This window comes from Ambystoma mexicanum, chromosome 5q (assembly GCF_040938575.1).
Source record: "Ambystoma mexicanum isolate Mex_15411 chromosome 5q, UKY_AmexF1_1, whole genome shotgun sequence".
In the NCBI taxonomy this organism is placed as follows: Eukaryota; Metazoa; Chordata; class Amphibia; order Caudata; family Ambystomatidae; genus Ambystoma; species Ambystoma mexicanum.
This window is the reverse complement of record NC_090933.1, coordinates 477,188,721-477,211,107: the sequence shown is the minus strand read 5'-3', so window position 1 is coordinate 477,211,107 and position 22,387 is coordinate 477,188,721.

Genomic DNA, 22,387 nt, shown 5'->3' with positions numbered 1-22,387 from the left:
GAGGAGTATGCACGTCAACACGAAGAGCACTGTGCTGACGTGGCCCAATTGGGATCGTCCATGTTCGGGGGTTTCCTGCATGTGTCGGCCAATCTGGCGGCCCTCTCCTCCTCTGTGGATACTATACGCCAGTCGTTCTCCTTGCCGTCTTCCGGCCCAGATGCCACCAGGGCCCCCTGTGGACCTGCCCTGACCAATGCAGCCAGCTCGGTGGGGATCCCATCCCTGCCACAGTCGGGATTCAGAGGTCCAGCAGGGGTGGACACCACAGCAACTGTAACCCAGCAGATCGAGGATGTGCCGGCATCATCAGGCAGGGCACGTGCACGACGGCGTCGGTGGATTCCATCAGCCTGGATGCCGTCGTGCTGGCAGAGGCAGTGGCGTCGGAGGCAGCAGCGGAGTCAACGTGGGTGGCATCATGGCTCGGGGCCATCAACATCGGAGGGGCAGGCATCGGCCGGAGGGCAGGAGGACCCAGGACGGGAAGTGTCTTCCGTGTGGCAGCGGTTGGGCCAGCAGATAGGTGCGGAGTGGCGGCGGGCGGAAGAGGCACGGCTCACAATGGTCAGGGCGGAGAACTCCATGCGGAGGGCCCTGAGGCGGGCCGAGTGCCTCGAGGCAATCTGCAGGGGTTTGGAGGAGGAGGCGGCGTCGTCCCTGCGGACCCTCAGGGACATGGATCAGGACCGCCTCCGGGACATTGAACAGGAGTTCGATGATGCCCTGGCCCGGCACACCACGGAGTGAGCGCTGGACTGGCCCGCCGCCTTTGTATATAGTTATATAGTTAGTGTTAGGTTTCCTTTATTTATATTCTTTATTTGGTTGCGATTGGACAATGCGCCACATTTTTGTATGTAGTTCAGTTTTTAGTTAGTTGTCATAGTTAGGTTTCATTTGGTTGGGCTCATGGACCTGGGATTATCTTGTAAATAGTTCTTCAATGGATTTTTCTATTTTTTGGATTTTTTTCATCGCCACGGAGTAATGGTTTTTGTTTATCATTTACACTTGGATTACTTTTCTGACTGTGACTTTGGACACCATTTTTTTGGATTGTGCTGTGTGTTTTTGATTTTTTTCCTTGGACATTCTTCTTCTTTTGGTTGTTTTGCTTTGTGGTTTTTATCATTTCATTTCCATTCAAGTTGATTTTAAATACATTTTTATTTTCATCCTTCAATGTGTCGTATCATCTCATTGCTTTCATGCATGTCATGTTGGGTGTTTTAACATTCACTTGCAGCCATTGTGTGTGACAGACATGTGTTCATTTGCATTATTTACATTGGGTGTGTAACATGTCATTGCCTTTGATATGTGGGTGGATGTGATAGTTGGTTGGGCCTTTTGGCAGGGGAGGATGGCCATTACGGACATGATTGGGGATTGGTGGGATCCAGGTGCAGGGGGGCATGGATGGGACATGGGTGGGGGCCTGGTGGTGGGTGCCCCACAGTGCTGGAGGGTGGGGGGGAACATGAGTTGGACATGGGTGGGGGCCTGCTGGCAGGTGCCCCACAGTGCTGGGGGGTGGGGGTGCTGGGAGACATGGGTGGGGGCCTGGTGGAGGCTGCCCCTGGTGGCTGGGGGCAGGGGGTGGTGGGAGACATGGGTGGGGGCCTGGTGGTGGGTGCCCCTGGTGGCTGGGGGGTGGGGGTGCTGGGGACATGGGTGGGGGCCTGGTGGTGGGTGCCCCTGCACTGCTGGGGGGTGGGGGTGCTGGGAGACATGGGTGGGGGCCTGGTGGAGGCTGCCCCTGGTGACTGGGGTGGTGGGGGTGGTGGGAGACATGGGTGGGGGCCTGGTGGAGGCTGCCCCTGGTGGCTGGGGGGTGGGGGTGGTGGGAGACATGGGTGGGGGCCTGGTGGTGGGTGCCCCTGCACTGCTGGGGGGTGGGGGTGCTGGGAGACATGGGTGGGGGCCTGGTGGAGGCTGCCCCTGGTGGCTGGGGGTGGGGGTGGTGGGAGACATGGGTGGGGGCCTGGTGGTGGGTGCCCCTGCACTGCTGGGGGGTGGGGGTGCTGGGAGACATGGGTGGGGGCCTGATGGAGGCTGCCCCTGGTGGCTGGGGGGTGGGGGTGGTGGGAGAAATGGGTGGGGGCCTGGTGGAGGCTGCCCCTGGTGGCTGGGGGGTGGGGGTGGTGGGAGACATGGGTGGGGGCCTGGTGGTGAGTGCCCCTGCACTGCTGGGGGGTGGGGGTGGTGGAGGATATGGGTGGGGGCCTGGTGGTGGGTGCCCCTGCACTGCTGGGGGGTGGGGGTGGTGGGAGACATGGGTGGGGGCCTGTGGAGGGTGCCCCTGGTGGCTGGGGGTCCAGGGGGACATGCGTTGGTGGGCAGTAGTGCAAGTTGACATGTGGGTTGGCTGGGGGGCATGGCCATGGTGAATGGGGTGCCTGCAGGACATGTGCAGGGTAAGCCCCTGTGGTGTGAGCCACCTGCAGGGGCCGTGGAGGGTGTAGAGGGAACACCTGGGAGGACCCACACGTGCAATTCACGTGTGCTGCTCCCCGCGTACCCCTGAAATACACGTACCCTGCTGATTTCGCGTGTGGAACTTCACGCGCCCCCCTGAAATACACGTACCCTGCGGAAATCGCGTGTGTAGCTTCCCCTGAGCCCTGAAATACACGTACCCTGCTGAAATCGCGTGTGGAACTTCACGCGCACCCCTGAAATACACGTACCCTGCGGAAATCGCGCGTGAAACTTCCCCTGCACCCTGAAATACACGTACCCTGCTGATATCGCGTGTGGAACTTCACGCGTACCCCGAAATACACGTACCCTGATGGAATTGCGTGTGGAACTTCCCGCGCACCCCGGAATACATGTACCCTGCTGATTTCGGGTGTGAGACTTCCCCCGCACCCCTGAAATACACGTACCCTGATGGAATTGCGTGTGTAACTTCCCCTCCACCCTGAAATACACGTACCCTGCTGATATCGCGTGTGGAACTTCACGCGCACCCCGAAATACACTTACCCTGATGGAATCGCGTGTGGAACTTCAAGCGCACCCCGAAATACACGTACCCTGATGGAATCGCGTGTGGAACTTCCCGCGCACCCCTGGAATACACGTACCCTGCTGATTTCGCGTGTGAGACTTCCCCCGCACCCTGAAATACACGTACCCTGATGGAATCACGTGTGGAACTTCCCGCGCACCCCTGAGATATGCGTACCCTGCTCACACGGGCCCAATCGCATGTGGAAATTCCCGCGCACCCCTGAAATACACGTACCCTGATGGAATCGCGTGTGGAACTTCCCGCGCACCCCTGGAATACACGTACCCTGCTGATTTCGCGTGTGAAACTTCCCCCGCACCCTGAAATACACATACCCTGATGGAATCGCGTGTGGAACTTCCCGCACACCCCTGGAATACACGTACACTGCTGATTTCGCGTGTGAAACTTCCCCCGCACCCTGAAATACACGTACCCTGATGGAATCGCGTGTGGAACTTCCCGCGCACCCCTGAGATACGCGTACCCTGCTCGCACGGGCCCAATCGCGTGTGGAAATTCCCATGCACCCCTGAAATACACGTACCCTGATGGAATCGCGTGTGGAACTTCCCACGCACCCCTGGAATACACGTACCCTGCTGATTTCGCGTGTGAAACTTCCCCCGCACCCTGAAATACACGTACCCTGATGGAATCGCGTGTGAAACTTCCCCCGCACCCTGAAATACACGTACCCTGATGGAATCGCGTGTGGAACTTCCCGCGCACCCCTGAGATACGCGGACCCTGCTCGCACGGGCCCAATCGCGTGTGGAAATTCCCACGCACCCCTGAAATACACATACCCTGATGAAATCGCGTGTGAAATTTCCCCCGCACCCTGAAATACACGTACCCTGATGGAATCGCGTGTGGAACTTCCCGCGCACCCCTGAGATACGCGTAGCCTGCTCGCACGGGCCCAATCGCGTGTGGAACTTCCCGCGCACCCCTGAAATACACGTACCCTGCTGTAATCGCGTGTGTAACTTCCCCTGCACCCTGAAATACACGTACCCTGCTGATATCGCCTGTGGAACTTCACGCGCACCCCTGAAATACACGTACCCTGCGGAAATTGCGTGTGTAACTTCCCCTGCACCCTGAAATACACATACCCTGCTGATATCGCGTGTGGAACTTCACACGCACCCCGAAATACACGTACCCTGATGGAATCGCGTGAGGTACTTCCCGCGCACCCTAGTGATACACGTAGCCCGCTTGCTGTGCTGGTACAGGATTATCGCAGCCCTTTGCGCTGGATTGGGTATATTGATGGCTTTTCCCTGCGCGAGAGGCGTTCTTGGGGGCGTAACTGGCGCTGCTGCAGGGTCGCTGCGCCACTGTGCGCCACGGCTGGTTTTGGTGGCTCGAATCCATGAATACACTGTGCGCGGAAATGGATTTTAGCGCACGCGGCTGGCGCAGGGATTCGCAGGCGCACACTGTGCGCCAGCCGCGTGCGCCACTTGTGCGCTCGATTCTATGAATTACCCCCCTAGTGTTTTGCCTTGCTTGTGTGCTGGGATTGGTGAACCGTCTATATTGATAGAGGTGTAGTCCGGGTGAAGTGAAGCTGTTTTGGTTGGCGATCCCACAATGAGAATTTCAGTTTTCTCATCGTTAAGACAGAGGTTATTTAATGCCATCCAGTTTTGGATGATCGTGTATATTTTGTTAATGACCAGGGTGTCCTGATCATTACCTGATATGGGTATGAGGATCGGGGTGTCATCTGCAAAATTGGTATAGATGACACTCATATCGTCAAGGGCAGAGAAGAGGAGCTTAGTGTATGCATTATACAGTGTAGGGGAGAGGCATGAGCCCTCGGGAACTCCTATGGGTACTGGTATACGATCAGCAGCTTCCTTGCCTATGGCCACTCTGGAAGTGTGTTCCGCCAGGAAAGATTTCACCCACATCGTGGCATCACTGGAAAAGTTAAAATCATTGGCTTATGAGGTGCACAGTTTATCATGGTCCACAAGGTCAAATGCTGCAGAGATGTCTAACAGCAGGAGGATGCAGAGTTTGCCTGAATCTCTAATCGTGTCCATTTGGATTTTGAGGTCCAGGAGGGCCGTTTCCATACTATGGTTGAGCCTGAAGCCCAATTGTCTGGTTCCTAATAGTTGGTTCTGTTCAAAGTGTGCTTGGATTTGTGTGTATGCTATTTTATCAATGAGTTTGAATAGGAACGGTACCATTGTTATTGGTCGGTAATTAGTTGGTACTGTGGGGTCCAGTGTTGGTTTTTGAGGAGTGGTGTGACCCAGGCTTTTTTGATACTGGCTGGGGCTGTATTAGAGTTAAAGGAGGAGTGGACAAAGATGGTAATGATGGAGGTGAGGGTACTTGCGCAAGCTTTAACTAGTTTAGCTGGAACACTATCGCCTTTGCAATTGGAAGCTTTGAGTTTCGTGATAGTGTTGAGTACTATTTCTTGTGAAACTGGGCTGAAAGGAAAAGGAAGCTTTGGTTTATCGAGAGGGGTTGGTGAAGCGTTGGTGGTTACAGAGTTTTTGTCTGCTAGAAGCAGTCTTTTGGTGGTAATTTTATTTTGTAACAGCGTGATTTTGACGGTGAGTGCGTCTTGAATGGTGGTGCACCATTCTTTACTGGCCTTTTCTGCGTTGGAATTGGGTGTAGGATTTTCTTATTCTCTGACGACAGAGAAGAGTTCTTTGGCATCAGAAGAGGCATTGTGTATATGTGAGTTGTATGCATTGGCGTTGGGGGATATTATGGCTGATTTATAGATTTTGTTTAAATCCTTGAAGGCTTTGGCTGAATCAGGGGTGGGATGTTTGTTGTAGACATGTTCAAGAGAGAGTTTGGTTCTTCTTAAGGATGCTATTTCTTTGTTGAACCAGAAGTGGGCCCTTTTGTCCGTGCGGTACGTTTTACTTGTAATAGGCGCTACTTCATCGATGGTAAGGGTGAGGCAGTTGTGGTAACAGTCAGCAATGACATTAGGATCCTCACTGGTGACTAAGTTGGATAACAGCTTTTTTTGGAGGGTGGGGGTGAAGTTCTCTACAGTGAGCTTGCAGGGATTTCTGGTTTCGAAGGTTTCCAATAGTTTAGGTTTGGGAGGAGGGGGTTCATCACTCATGATGGTAAATGTTATACAGTGATGGCCTGTCCAGCCAATTGGGGTGATAGAGTCAATGGTTAATCTGGTGTTTAAAGTCAGAATCCAGTCCAGAATTCTGCCCTTGATGGAAGTGGGATCATTCACCATTTGGGTAAAGTTCATATCTTTAAGAGCTGCTTGTAATATTGCAGCTTTGTGGTCTTGGTTGTCATTATATCCAAGGTTCAGGTCTACAAGGATAACGCATTTTGTATTGGGTTTCCATAGACTCAAGTCAACATGAGCTTTTTGAAAAACAAACCACAGATAGCAAGCATTAATCGATAGGGTTCTGAGCCCTAAACTAAGAAATGCTCATGCCCAGAATTGTTCTGTTGAATTTCAACGGTACAGCTATATATGTATTAGTATGTTGAAGAGAGAGAACCAAAACAAGAGGGAGGTACTACAGCATCACTCAAAATTCCAGTGATTTCATTTAAACCATTACAAAACATCAGAAACATATGCCTGGTGAATCTCTGGAAAGATTAAGAAAACATTATGTAGGTTCATCTGCTGGATGAAAAAACATATGACGTTAAGGTAATTTCTGATTTCTGTGTAAATCAGTATATTAACAGGGCTTGACCAAATCACACTCTCGATCCGCAGTATTGTGACTCTATAATCACTGACCCATTTCTAATTACTATTTTTATTGGATTTTAATGTAGGAGATTCATAGGTGCACATGTAATACTAATCCTCCCATTTAACTTACTAACAATGTGCTTTTCTGAACTAAGTTTCAGAAAAAGCATTACATATATGAAGAGTTGTGCTTGTCAATAATGACAAAATAATAATCTCCTTCATCAAACACTATGTTCAAAGGGTACTTATCACACACAACACATTGTACTGATGGATTATAATTTTATAAGTAATCTGCAGTGATGTATCCAATCTGACTTCACATACTGTACAAATTACAGATTGATTAATACACTAAAAAGGCCTGTGTTGCATCTCCCAAAGAAAGTTGAACTGAAATGCCTACAGACCAAAGGAGAGTTTCAGTAAATGTAATGAAACATTTTGATAAATCTGATTATGTGTGATCATTTGCTGAACTAATGAATGCAGAATGTACAATGGCCATGGTGTGCATTGCATGTGAAAATGTTAGAATGATTAACACTGACACCTTATTTTGCATTGTAAAAAAATATAACACATAGGAAGAGTAGTTTTTGGGCAGCTTATACTTTGGCGATGTTTGATGAATCCTCACCAAACGTTGCATAAAAATATGTGGACACCTCTGAATAATTTTGTGAAGTTTGGTGCTATTTCGTCAATTGGGAGCAAAGTTATAAGGGGGTCCCAAAACTTTGGAAATCCTCATAGACATAATGGAAAAGAAAATGTGCTCACGCCTACAGCCCAACCCACTGAAGGAATTTGCACCAAACTCTCGCAAGGAGTGGCAGCTTGGCCTGGAAAGTGTGCTTTTGCACATTTGGTGTAAATCCGTTCAGTAGATATTTTTTAAAATGGCTAAAAAGTAGGTACACAAAAGTTAGTGATATCAGCACCGGGTCTGCAGACTGACTCCGCGTTTCGGTGTCCGCAGACACCTCTAGTCCAATCATGGAGCCGCGCGATGCTCGTGGAAATCGTACGTGCCCACTGATCAGTTAATTAAAAACGTGAGCTGGGTCAAACCTTTTGAAACGGACGCCATGTTGGATTTGCGAACATCATAGTAAAAACATAAAAAACACAAGATTACATTTGTCACACTAATTAAACTATCTCTGTGGAGGTGAACAGTGATGAGGATGGCATGGTATAGGGCCACAAATCGGGTGTGTTTTCCTCTACAAGGATGTTCAGGGACATTGCTGGGATGCTCGCAAACTTGACACAGTTTTGAGGACATGTATGCATATTTCTGCATTTTTGGGTGGGTGAAAAGCAGTTTTTGGATGGTGTCTGACTTTGGTGCCACTCAATGAAACACCCTGATATTTTCCAATATCATTTTAGGCTGAACCTGAATGCTTCTGCAAAGATTGCTGCTGTTTTGCCTAGAAGGGGCACAATTAGAGGTGGGGGGTCCCAAAATGATTCAACGGATTGTACATTTACTGCTGTTTTACAGAACTGCATACAAGGATGAAAAACGATTTTAGAGTGAGCTTTGAATATTTTTGAAAGGTCTGGTGGGATTTTGTCAAGAGGGTGCAAAATTAGAGGTGTTATAACTTTGGTGCCGTTTGGCGAATCTGCACAAATGTTTGCATAAAATCTATAGACCAAATCATTAATGGTTGTGCAAAGTTTGAATGGATTTTGTCAAGTGGGGGCTAAGTGATATGTCTATTTTTTGTGCATACATTTTGACAATTAAAAAAAAAAACATGGACCTGAAATTATGGTTTCTCAAATGCGTCTGTGTTTTATTTTTTTTTAAGTGTCATAATTTAGGTACAATATATAATGATAAACATTTGGTGATTTAGGTATAGTCTTGGGCATGATTGGCCAGATTGTCCGGGTCATGAACGAATGACCCGGACAATCTGGCCACTGGCCATGACCACGAGGGACCGGGAAAGTGGGCATGGCCACCAGGGACCGGCTATGTGGTAACGTTTTTTTGAAATCGGGGTAGGTCTGAATGGGAAAAAATATGCTTGTGAAAACAGCCTGAATGGCTGGAGTGGATTGCAGCAAACCTGCGCAAGGAGAATCAGCAAGTACCTGAAAATATGGTTTTGCAACTCTGTTGTATGTTTAATGTTTTCAAAAGAATCAAAATGTAAGTACAAAAAATTGTGATATCACTTTGGTGTGTGTGTGGGCCTTGCCCAGAGCAAAGGCAAATGTGTAGTCTGATTAACTTATTGGGGCATGTGGCATGGCCAAAGCCCTAGGTTTGATTGGGAAAATAAATTCTTCGGGCTTGTGTATACAGCCGAAGTGCTGGACAGGATTGCAGCTGACTTGCATGAGGAACATCAGCAAGGACGTGACAGCATGCTTTAGCAAATCTGTCCTGTGTTTTATTTTTCCAAAGTGTCAACATGTAAGTACACAAACTAGTGATATAACTTTGGTGTCTGGCCGGTGGGTCTGTATCCCCGGCAAGGGAAAATGTGTACTCTGATTTGCTTTTTTGGGCATGCAGCATCGTGGAAGCCCTAGTTGTGAATGGGAAAAACAATTCTGCTTGTGGCTACAGCCCAAAGTGCTGGACGGGATTGCAGCAGACTTGTCCAAGGAGCATAAGCAAGGACCTGAACACATGTTTTTGCTAATTTGTTCTGTGTTTTACTCTGTGTTTTACTTTTTTTAAAGCGTCAAAATTTAAGTTAAAAAAATAGTGATATAACTTTGGTGTCTGGGCAGTCGGCCTGGCCCTTGGCAAGGACAAATGTCTACTCTGAATTACTTATTGGGGCATGCAGCATGGTAACATTATGAAGGTATAGTGGAAAGTGAACTAGGATGCCGTGTAGGTTCAGTGGAGAAGGGGGGTGGTTTCGTAGGGCTGGTGTCATGGTTGAGCCTCATGTCCTAGGCAATTCAAACATGACATGCATCTCCAGCATGTTAAAAAAAATATGCTTGTTAGAGGAGGTTAGAGGCCACAGTGTTAGCCAACATTCAAACAACGTGTGATAGAATATTCCATTTAAATGCATACTTTGTTGATGTGCGCTAAGAACATGCACCTGTGGCCTTTGCTCATTTTCAATTTGCTTTGGAGACCCACATGTAGAGGACACAGAGGCATGGCAGCAACATTGCAAAAATCAAGGTGTTTGCTGGACTAGATCTGTACGGAAGACAGTAACACTTTCCAAACTCAGATCATTCTAGGCATGCTGGAATATAGGTGATTTTATCTTTTTTGTTGTTGCACTTTACACTTGTGGCCATGGGAGAACCAGTCCACTCAGCCCAATGGGCAATCATCCCCCCCCCCCTGCTGGTCTCCCTGTGCCATCTCTCTATATTAATCAACCACTTTTCATCCTTCTCTATCCATGCATGTGTATTTCAAGCTGTAACCATCTCTATTTGTCCAATATGATTACTGAAATGAGTTTGTGCATTTTCAATATGTACAAGAAGGTGGGTCGTGAATAGCTACTTAGCTAACAGATTTATATTCTTATCAGGTGTTGGAAAGTCAGTGCATTGACTAATGTTGCAACAATGACATTATTTAACCAATGGACAACATTTCTGATGTTGTATTGTGTTGAAGGTGAAAAAGCCTGTTTCATGGTGTGTATTTGAATTCTGTTTTTTGGGAATTGAGGAGTTGGCATGATACAATTAGGTTTCGGTGCGATGTTGTTGCTTGACATTACATTGAAGAAAGACTGGTACTTGTTTGTAAAAACTCTTTCAACAGTAATGCAACTAGCACCCAACCCAATCTGAACTCTATGGGCAGACAGATCTGCACTCCAATCACACTGCTGCAGGATGGCCTCCCTTCTGTGCAACCATATCAAACAACACAAAAATGGGCAAGGCAGAAATGCTTGTTTGTAAACACTAGCAAACGCAGGGTTGGGCTGGTGCATAGAATTGTATCTGGCAAAATTTAAAAGTTTCCCATATTTGCAAATAGCAATTCATTGCTGTTGTAACAGACTGCTTAAATAGTAACTAAGGTTTTTTTTAAATTAAATGAAATACAATTTGTGAAATGTAACGAATATTTATTAAGAAACAATGGTCAAAACTACTAGCCATTTCTTGAAGTAACTCATCTAAGTGGTCCACACTCGACAAACAGGTGGGCCACTTTGACCAAAAATACTGCCACACAGTGGGCCTCATTACGACCCTGGCGATACGGAGTGAACGGCGCCGTAAAAGGTGCCGGGGCCGTTCACTCCGTACTGCCGCATTACGAGTTCCCCTCGCGGGACACAGTAAGCACGCCTGGGAATACGAGGCGTGCTTACCGGGTCCCGCGAGGGGAAGAGGGAGCAAACAACGGGCCATCTCGTAATGGCCCATTGTTTGCTCCCTCTCCCATTCCCATTCAGCCCTATGGGGGCTGAAATGGGAATGGGGAAGGACCGTGTCCGGGTCCTTGGAGGGAGGAATTACCGGGCCTTCCGAACTTGGAATGGACCGGTATGTCCTCATTCCGAGGACCCGGACCCGACGCGATTTCGGCAGCAGCCATGCCGCCAATAGCGGCATGGTTACCGCCAAACTCGTAATGAGGGCCAGTATCATTTTGTGTTTTTGTTTTGGGCATTGCTATATTGCCCTATAGGCCAGTCCAAGCTCTGTGCACCTCACCTAGGTACATCTGTAAAATAATCTGTAAATGCTGTGGGACCAGGCACCCTGATACCATTATAATGGAAGTAAATATTTTGCTATGCAGAATAGTTGAAATATTTCTTTGTATTTCGCTGCACAGCTTTGCATTGAACGCAAAAAAATGTGTTAATTTTTGTTGCATGTTTTCCCTAAAACGAAACCAAAACCTGGCTCTCTGAGAACACACAATAAAGGGACTTGTTATTTGTCCTTGAATTAACCGTACTAAGAATTTGAAGGACACCATGTGTGGAATACCCAGAAGGAATTGATAAGATTTACTATATTGAAAGCGAACCTAAGAAAGCTAAGTTTCTATTACTGAGCTCTGTCATTCAAAGTGGTTGGTCACCGTAAAATAGAAAGAAATGAAACTCAACAGATAATGTAAGCATAGTTTTACATAATATTTAGGCGACTGAGGATGGCATGTGTGCTATATGCCTGATCATTACCGAAAAAAAAGAAATTCACCAGTTGTGGTAAGCTTAGCAATATAACTCGCACCACCACCATGCACTGCTAAGACTAACACCCAAGACATCAAAGATGACATAGCAAATGCCATTGATAACATCACTGATGGCATCACATATCTGGGCCACTTGTTTTTGTTCACTGACATACCTAGGCCATGTGGTTTTGTTCACTGACAGTCAGAATATTAAAATTCAAAAGGTGCTATATACCTAGACGTTCAACTTGTCTTATGTTCTCAACATACTTTCGTTAGGGTTTGGTCTCAGCTCATGGTTCACATACATGGGGGAAATAAGCAGGCCTCAAACACACAATTCATTTGAATGCATGAAGATGAACATTTATGTTATTAACATTTTCTGATGATGCTGTTTCTTTCTTCCTTACTTTAGTTTCCTTGTATGTGCCTCATTTGTATGCATTGTGGTCTTCATATGTATTTTTTGTACTAGCACAAGTGTAGTAAGTCTTGAATTGTTAGCTAGTTATTACATGTTTAATATTACTCAAAACTCTGATACGGTAGCATTCATTATTTTACTATCCAAAATGACAAGATTATAAATATTGTACTTCTATGGTTCATGCTGCAGCCATTGCCCATGTTTATGTATGGCTGCTGCACACGTCGCGGTGGGGATGGTGTTTCAGATGCACCTATGCCGACGTCCCCTTTCGGTCCCCCGAGAGAAAGGATACAGTGCTCCGCGGTTGCGACTGGGTATCGGACCATATGCACAGCGTGTTAGTCTGGGCGGATACAATCATCAGAAATGCTTCTACGGTAAGTAATGCATGCCTTATCGCCGAGCGGACGATTCTACAGACCTGGCGAATGTATGGAGTGAATGAATGTACGAGGCGGATGAGGGTATGAACCGGATGAGTGTAGGGAGTGGATGAGTGTATGGAGCGGACGAGGGAATGGAACGCATGGGTGTATAGAGCGCAATGGGTGTATAGAGCGCGTGGGTGTATAGAGCGCATGGGCGCATGGAACGGAGGAGTGCATGGACTGGATGAGTGCATGGACCGGATGAGTGCATGGACCAGATGAGTGCATGGAGTGGATGAGGGTATGGAGCAGATGAGGGCATGGAGCGGATGAGGGCATGGAGCGGATGGGGTGCATGGAGTGGATGGGCGTATGGAGCGGATGGGTGTAGGGAGCAGATGGCTTAGAATGCAGAGAACGTTTGAAAGAGCATATAACTCATCAAATCACACCACCACGCTTACTCTCACCTTAACATCACCACTCAACTAGAACACAGAGATACTGTGGGCCTCATCATGGGTTGGGCTGTATTCCCAGCTGTAATACTGCCGACTGTAATAGCCCTAGCACCGACCGGTCCGGCGCATCACGAGTTGGGTGTTAATGGTAAATCCCCATTCCCCATTGGGTCCATTGGATTCCAGAGAAAGGCTGGAGGTAAAACAGCCCATTTAGCGCCCAACTCGTGATAGGGCCAGCCCTTAAATGCAGCTGTAATACCGTTACATCCGCATTTAAGGGCTACAGCCCAACTCGTGATGAGGCCCTGTGACACCATTCGGTATAACTGTTCTCATACCAACATCCGCTGCTCACTCCACATCATTATAAGTTGACACTGCTGGTCTCGCAACCCCCAGCCAGGCGTTCTCCTCAGGCCTAACGCAGCCACAGCCGTTCTGAATAAAACCTGCTTGAACAAACACATTCTCCTGATCTCTCAACCACCACACCTACCGCTATGAAGCAGCTACTACGGATATCGCACGAGCTGCACACATCCCCGGTTCTCACATGCACCTTTTGACTCTCTCTACTCTCTCTACTGATCTGAACTTCGGTTCCCAAGGGCGTTTAACCTACCAGCGCCTTCAGACCATACCAATGGTATATTAGGCACTATATAAATGAAAAATAACATAACAATAACATAACATTAGGTTCCTGTGTTAACAACAAAACTCCAATAAAATGTTGTTTAGATGAGTTCATTCTTTAATAGATTAAGTAGTACATGATAGGTCTACCGATCACCCCTGACATCTTGTTACCATCATCATAAACACAAACCCTTGTAGGGAATTTTTATCAAATCAAATTTCACATGTGATGTCATCAGTGATGTCATTAATGGCATTTGTGATGTCATCTTTGATTTCCTGGGTGTTAGTCTTAGCAGTGCACCGTAGTGGCATGCATTATGGTTGCTTAGCTTACCATAAATGGCATATTTCTGAGGTTGTTTGGTTTTACTTTTAACCATAATGTCCCTTTAACACAGTCTATTCATTGAATTTCAGAGGTTTTTATAAGTGCAACATGACCATAAGTCCCTTTAACAAAGTTTTTTCAGTGAAATGTATAGGTTTTTATTCGTGCAACTTAACCACAATGTCCCTTTAACACATCTTTTTCAGTGAATTTCATTTTTTTTACCAGTGCATGCTATTTTCCAACAACATACTAATATCATAGTTCCCCAATGTAGCAACATGTGTGTCCATTTTACAAAGTTTCACCTTAAAACTTTGCCATTTCCGACCTTCTAACATCATTTTTAACCCTTCAATACACTGTTTGCAACTTTTCCCACTGTTTTTGCGTCCGTCGATGTCCGCAAACATCTGACATCATCGCGAACCTTCTGGACAATGCCACGTGACCATGCACTCTCGCGCAGCATGATGACGTGTCCACGAACACATTCGCACTTCGCGAGCAGGTCCGTGCTTCGAGGACAGTTCAGAACTGCATTTTCTACTGATCTAGGAACTTTCAAGCTCCAAATTCAGCCTTGCATAGCTCCTACACCTATTCTTACTCAATATCCATTAACAATCTAGTACAAAGCACATACATGGAGGAATAGTAGCAAAACTGCTATTTATCTTAAAAATGGCATCAACTATTGCCACCCCTCCTCCCCTAGAGCTACCACCACAACCAGCTGGAGGACCTACACAACAAAAAAAGCGCAGTACTTCCAAAGACAATGAAGAGGACCAAGAAGATGAAGTAGAGGAAATTCCTACCTCTAGCACCCAGACAGAATCATGGGTGTGACAGGTCTGTATCACTGTTGGGAATGTACCAAAGGCTAAAGTTACAAAACTGAAATGCACTGAGTGCAACTTTGTACTCAGTCGCAAACTACCTGGACATTACTCTTACGAGACCAGCTCCATGCGCCACCACACCAAATCCAACCACTGCAATGCTCTCAGAAAGGTTTTTTCTTTCTTAGCAAGTACTAGGCTGTCTTCCTCCACATCATCTTCCTCAATCAATACTGTAACCACACAGCCTACCTCTGTGGGACACAAAATCCCACCAGCTACCTTGCAAGCAATACAAGAGGCTGTTGATCCATATCTTTAAAATACAACAGTCCTTTGAATATACTGCAACACACCAATCTGCAGGGGGAAGAAATTTTGAAGTGATTTTGAAGCTGTAATCAGGGAGCATGAGAAACATAGCCCCCTACCTTAGAAGTAGCACATGCACAACATCTTCCACTGTCCACCTACCCCTCCATATTAGTGCTTGGTGCCACTTCCCTCATTCTCCCCCCACCCCCACACCTTACTTTCTAACATTCCTGCAAAAAAAATACATAAAAAACAACAAAAGTTAAAAAAAATAGAACTTAGAAAAATGTATAGACTCCATCTACTCTACATTTGTTGGTAAAGTACATAGACTCAACAAGATGTTCCAACATTTCCAGTAGCATTTTATGTTCGGCTAATGGAAATATTGTGGCATTCATCCCCCGTTCCAGGGACAGGAATGGGGGATAACGGCCGGCAGCCCAAGTTATTGGCCCAAGCAAATTGTGTTTGTGTGCGCCCTGATGCCTGCGGGCTTCGGCAGGTTATAAATAAATAAATAAATAACCAGGGCTCCAAACCGTTATCCCCAATGCCAGCCCCTGCAATGGGGGATGAAGACCATTAGCACCCTTGGTTCCCAAAGCAGGTACCCGTGTTGCTAAAAAAAGTATTTTCCTTCCTACACTGGGACACTTGCTGGTGTAATTCTGTGTCTTGCGGTGTCCCAGTGTAGGAAGGAAAATCCTTTTCGAAGATGGCCAACATGGAAAGGGAAGGTAGGTCTCCGTACAGAGCCCCTCTTCCCAATCCATGGCAGCCTGCAGAAGGCGAACAGACAACCCTATGACCATATTACCATGATCACATTTTTCTTTTGCCTTTCAAACCTATCCCACTTTCAAATAACTTTACCACATAGCCGGTCCCAGGTGGACAAGGACACTTTAACCCCATTTTCATCCTTCACAGTCATGGCCAGTATCCAAGATTGTCTGGGTCAGGACCTTATGCCATGACACAGACAATCTGGCCACTGCCCATCGCTACAGGCTATACCTTAGCCACCAAAGGTATATCATTATTTTTTGCACCTATGACACTTGTCCAAAAATAAAACACAGGCACATTTGCAAAACAATGCTTTAAGGTTTTTACCAATGCTCTTTACAGGAGTTTGCTTGAAATCCACCCATGTTTTTTTTTTTTTGAAAAGTGTCAAAGTGTCAAAATGTATCTACATACAATAGTCATATAACTTAGCCCCCTCTTGACAAAATCCCACCAAACTTTACAATAATATTTACATCTATGTTTAAAATCATTTTGCAAATGTTTGTGCAGATTCATCAAATGGCACCCCATGTATAAGCCTTTACAATATTTTGGGACCCCCCTTCTAATTGTGTTCCCTCTTGACAAAACAGCTCCACACCTTCCAATACCATTCAGAATCAGGTCTAGAATACATTTGTGGGAATTCCTTTTTGTTTGTAGGTTGCAAAGCAATGGGCAGACACATTTGACATCTATACTGGGCTCACTTGGATCTCTCAATTTAATCTCCTCTCAGAGCTAGTTTTTCTGCATGGTGGGCAACACAACCAGCTCTCATTAATATCAACGCATGTGTTGAACAGCGAAAGTAAACTGGCGTATGGAACCAAAAAGATGGGCTACCATTTGAAATTAAATCATTCAATAGTCGCCTGCCCTATTATTCATCAGTAATCAGCAGAACACAATCTGCCAACGGTACGTGTATGGGAGCACTTCATCTCTGGAGATGCTCTCAAAAGTGTCATGGCAGCAAATAACAATGCCCACATTGCCCCTTTGATTCATGTCTTTGATTCAAGCTAAACAGCTGTTATTCTGAAAAACTATGAGATTTGCACAACAATGAAACGCTAAAAATGCCTGCTCCATTCAAAGAAGCAAACTGAAAAGACATACAAAGCTACATTTCCTGAAACCTTCATACCACCATGGTAATTCCAACCTCTTAGACGCAGAAGAGTGAACATTTTACTGAATTATCAACACACAGGCTTATTCTGGTTCTGCTTCCAATTCTCCAATTCCTGACCCCATCCTTTTCAAACTGCAGTCTTGATTTATTTCAGTGTTTGCATGAAAAATATAGCAAATGTCCAATTTATAAAGCAGGTAACAAAATGGGAACATTACTGCCATTTGTATTTTTTCTTCTATTCTGCAATTGCTGTAAGGTGTTTATTTTATGTACAACAAGGCAGGAGTCAGCCAGTGTGGGATGCATGGTCTCTCTATGAAAAAGTCTGCAAGCTGTACAGATTTTGTGTCTAGAATGTGTTTTTCTGTAAATTCTGCCCCAAACATATTGGCTCAGACAATTTTGCATCAGTCATTGGCCCAAGCTGCAACCTCAACATGGGGATAGCTGAGACAGTAGTTCACCCCTATGCAGAACCTCAGCACCTCCTGGGAAATGAAATTTCGTTTTTGCAGCCCAGATGATGGTGAAGGAGAGCTGTCACAACCCGGATGTGAGACTTTGGCTGTGGTGGTTGCAGTTGGTGTGCTCACCCCTGCAGCAGGAAATTCCTGGCCATGGGTTGATTGGGTTAGGGTGCCAGTATACCCAGCCTCTTGGCCATTTCTCCACTCTCCATACCTCCAGTGGGTGGTCTTCCTCCTCTTCCAACCCGTCTGCTGACCCTCCTCTCCAGACGTTTATCCCTGCAGGTTTTGTTCAATGATGCCAGTGGTGGGCTCCTCATCAGCATGCTATTGGCCAAGCTGGGGGGCAGCAGGCTCTATTCCACTGGGCCCAGGTGCAGCATCCCCATGATCCCACTGGACATTAAAACGATGGTCTTTGCCTCTGTGTATGTCCTGGCCAAGGGCATCTTCCCCCTGGCACTCTTTATCAATGGCTTCTCCCCTCCATCAGGGGACGTCCTTGATTCAGACTAATTTCTATTTCCATCCATGTTGATATGGGCATATATGTGTTGACCCTACTTCCTTTATACAATCATAATTGTTCTTTTATAACGCGCTTAATACTGGGAACCAGTTTCTACGGGCACCTTGGATGTGTGCATGCAATGCACTCTGTCATCGGAGGTCCTACGCCCTCATTGCAGAAGTTTAGAAATGCCATTTTTTGACTTCTGCATCCACCCGAAATGCAGAAGACATAGGATGTCTCGTGCAAGGAAGTGCTGTCAATTTCGACCCATTCCTTCGCACGTAGAATAGACAAATACACCAGTAGTCTTGATATAGTTCAAGGGTTTGCATGAAAACTATGACACATGCCTACTTTTCAAAGCAGGTGACAAAATGGGCACATTACTGTCATATGTAATATTCCTTCAGCTTCAGCCTGTGGCTCCTATTGTTAATAGCCAGCAGAGGCAACTGCTGTAAGACAGTGGGGTAAGCTATCGGTCCATTGAAAATGGATTGAAAATACATATTTACAAAACTTGTGAAATGTCACACACGCAATTTAGTCATGTTGGGGGCAGTTTACAGGAGGGAGATACATCCACAGACTGTGCATGCATGAATGTAGGGTCATTATGTACCCTCAAGGGAAAGGTGCAGCACATTCAAGGAACATTTAATTCATGGCCTTTGTGAGTCTTCACTAGTTCACATTGTAGAGGCTGAGGCATGTTTCCGATGGGAGAGGATGCACAAGTCCATATTTCATCAATGCCTCTTCTGATCAGAACTGATACGTATCATTTCTAATGCTGTATGTTATTGGTATTCAGGCTACTGGGCACAAGGATGATGTGTGTCTGGATATGATCTCCTTAATCACAAAAGGTCCATACCTTTTACCATTTTCATGTGTCCATGTTGAATGTTCACTATTGTCCATGACACCCCTTGGACTGCTTTGAGTGGCCATCCTTACCTTGGGACAAACCAGTCAAACACACCCATGGTGGTTGCCCCATCGGATTTACATTCCAATGGGATTCCATTGCCATCAACTGAGGCAGCCTCCAGATTATCAGTGCAATATACAGGGGTGAACTGGGAACCAAAAGAGGCCCTGGAAATAATAGTGCCCCCATATTTCACATTGTCAGCAAATTCAACATTTTTCCTATAAGAACATTTAGAGAAACAAAATACAAAGGAGACCCATCATGGAGAGGCCTACCACGAAATATCCAGGGTTCCCTATAGGTAAGTCCACCTCTGGCAATATGTGTGACCTGAAAGACCAATGCTTTCTTGCATGTGGCACCTATATGCATCAACACAATGCAGCTGTGGTGTGGCGTGTATCACGTCTGTCAGCTCTATGGTTTACTGACCCCATTGAAATGTTCCAGGTAGTCAACCTTCACTATATGGTGGTGTTGTCTACCTTTCCAGTTTACATGTTGCACAGGTGTGAGAGTGCCCTTGTGTAGTAACCCACATGAAGGCCCTGTTTGCCTTTAAGCTCACTCAGCAACACTGATAAGGGGCAAACTGGATATTATACCCGTCCCTTCTGCTGGAGTGTAAAGAGACAAATTCCTTTAGTTGACATCCAAATCCGGGGACCGCCAACCATAGAAGCCAGTGAAAGACACACCCACTCACCTGCTGCTCCAAATGCCAAACCAACACATGCATGCATCATTGAAAGTACAAATGGACATGTGGATTGACATTTTCTCTTAAATGTGGTGCGTGGTTACTGGCCCTAGCTCATTGAGCTTGTTCTCTGGACACAGTAGGATTTACTAATTTGTATGACAGCCTCTTACAGGCCATATTACGTAAAAGTTCTACTCTGCACATGTATTATTGTCGTTGCAAGCTGGTGACCTGCAGGAAGCTAAGCACATCCACATGTATCAAAGGACTCACTCTATGTGTCATGCCATCCATCCATTTCAGAGTGCATCCTCTACAAGATACTGGCCTTTGAGCATTCATGTAGGACATGCTGTCAATGATGTGTGGTGACTGCATACAAGTATCATGGGCCTGTGAAAGTGCCATGTACTAATTGTGTATTGTGTTTTGGCCGGTATGGGTGACAGACAGGTACGGTTTGTGAAGAAATTGAACAATGTAGGTGACTAATGCATGGGAATTTGGGCTCATGTCATGGTGCAGTCAAGCCACAACATTGTCTTTTATGTACGGTGTGCATGTCTTTCATTGCTAAATTACACTAAGTAAATGATGATAGTGTGGATCCGCATATAACATGACAGACCTGGATGCACGTTTATGCCCATTATTGGTGTTGGTATACCTCTACATGTGTCCTGAAATGGTTCCCATCTATGCAGTACCCACATATGCACAATGCTTATATGCTATGTGTAGTGGTTATTTGATATCCTTACATAATGTACAGGTTGAGCTACAGGAATCCTTATATCGTTATACTTTGTGCCAATGGCTAAGGATCAACCATGCCTGTTGCTCGTTCTTATGTCATGTTTGCAACACGTTCCTTTTGTTTGCTGACTGTGGTGTAGACTTATATGGATGAGGCATTATTCTGTCTCTGACTTTGGACACACTCTGGCTCACAATGGATGCAGGCAGTGTGGAGAAGTGGTGTATGATTAGGTGAGATGGCATGCAAGAGCATATTCAGACTGCCATTCTAGACAATTGCCTGCAATCCAGCTGACAACGCGTTCTCTCCCCTTTGTACATTAGGTGCAGACACAGTGCCACCACTCCTGCAAGTTCAGTCCATAACATGGAATTGCATCCTTTACCACACACTAGTTTGGTCACTGTGTCACATTCAACGGTCGATTCTGTGACAGTTTTGGAACAGCAGTACACTGGAACTGAGTGAACGTGATTTATTGAGTCCAAATCAGGAACAGTATGGAAGGCAATGCGAGTTGTGCAGGTTTAGGGGTTGTGAGGGATATGCATTGTTGGAGTCAGGTGTTGTGTGTGGTTCAGGCAGTGGACGAAGGTAGCTAGGAGGGGCAGGAACCGGTGGAGGAGGAAGATGATTTATATGGGAAGGAGAGGAATCAGAGGTGGTTAGAGGTGGCTAATTACTGAGCCTCAACATCATCATGTGGGTGCAAACTCATCATGGGAGGCCTGGGTGACTTCTTCCCTAGAGGATTGGGTGCCTTCCTAATGAGTGACACTACAGTGAGTGGTCAACGTGCAGATATCCAGTGGCACATGACGTGTGGTGCCACGTGCAATTGCAGCCATTATTGCCAACAAAGATACCATTCTCTCATCATGTCCCCATATCTCATGACAGCCATAGCCTCATTCTGGTGGTGAGTCTGACTATATCATACCAAATTACCTGGAACATCTTTGTGGTATGCTGTTTCTGCCTCCATGAACCACAAGTGTCTTCGAGATCTAGTGATGCTGCTCTAGGAGCCCAACCAGGCTAGCAGGTAAGCACTCCTCTAACAAAGCACTGTTTTATGGGGCAACTAACTATTGATTAGGAATAAGACTGGCATATTTCATGCTCCTTCAGTATGTATACTTTATAGTTTTTTTAATAGAACAACATTGTAAATTACCATAAACTCAATCTGGTAACTGCCAGGTCAGACCTGGTGGAATGAAAGGCACCCACGAGCAGAACTCTGAGTTTGCCAGTCCGGATACAATGGTAACGGCAAGCTTACAGGTACCGTTGTATCTGGACCGGCAAGCTTGTAATAAGGCCTTTGCCTCAAAATCACTGTATGCACATTTCAACAATCTCTCAAGGACTGACACAAATTGTCCCCCTCGGGCGTTAATGTCCTACAAAGTATACTGCTGTGGAGGGCATGACTTAACACTACCCTAAGGGGCCTTGACCTGAAATGTATCACTAAGTGGAATAACCCAGCACCGCAGCAGGACACAAAATCAATCACCACAGTCAATACCATGCACGAAACACCAGCACACTCTGCTGGCCATAATTCTGGGCCAACACCTTAACTTGTAATATAGTACGTGGAATGCATGCTTAGCTAAAGCTCACCTGTGGCTACAACAATTTAACGAGTCCTGGGTTTAAAATATCATTCTCCCTAGCAACTGCTAACAAGCAAAACAATCGACTAGCATGCCATCTTGGGTGAACGATTGCACAACAG